Consider the following 651-nt stretch of genomic DNA (forward strand, 5'->3'; position numbering starts at 1 on the left):
GGAGGTCAATGGGGGAAAAAGGAGACTATTTGTAACATTTTAAATAAACAAACAAAAAAAGATAATACATTGCTGTGTAACAATATTCAATGATGTTTGGTAGTGGCTTATATTTTATTAAATTTACAAATGTTTTCATGTATTTGTTTCTGAAAATTATTCAGAGTAATACATGTTATTCTAATTTTAGAGTTGTAGAAATAGGATTTGGACAAGTTAGGCTCAAAATCGTATATGTAAGATAGAGAGCCAGGATTTGAATATTTAAACCTTTAGAAGAATTACCTGACATAACTAGAATGCTGTTGATAATATCTGGGCACCTGATTACTCTTTGGTTTGTTTTTTCCTGATAGCATGACTGTAAATTCTCATCAAGTTTTATAAATTATAATGTTCATATGTTAACTGCCAGTTTTTCAGATTTCATCCCAGGAAAGGATTTATGTGGCTTTTAATGTGTTTTAGTGTAAAGTTTTGCTAACTGGACTTTTTAGTGATTGCTGCTTCCTAGTTTACATGGCCATTATATTACATAAATGCATTTTTTAAAATGTCATTGTTTTTTAGAACTGTTCAGTAGAAGAAATTAAAAAATTATGCCAAGAACAGTTAGAACTCCTATCTGAAAAAAAAATATTGAAGATTCTT

General features: G+C 28.7%; 1 protein-coding gene across 1 annotated transcript in view; it reads left to right on the plus strand.

The window, feature by feature from the left end:
• The window catches only part of CAAP1 (caspase activity and apoptosis inhibitor 1), a 28,592-nt gene that overhangs the window by 656 nt on the left and 27,285 nt on the right, over positions 1-651 (plus strand). The window lies entirely within an intron of this gene.

This window comes from Myotis davidii, unplaced genomic scaffold (genome assembly GCF_000327345.1).
Source record: "Myotis davidii unplaced genomic scaffold, ASM32734v1 scaffold325, whole genome shotgun sequence".
In the NCBI taxonomy this organism is placed as follows: Eukaryota; Metazoa; Chordata; class Mammalia; order Chiroptera; family Vespertilionidae; genus Myotis; species Myotis davidii.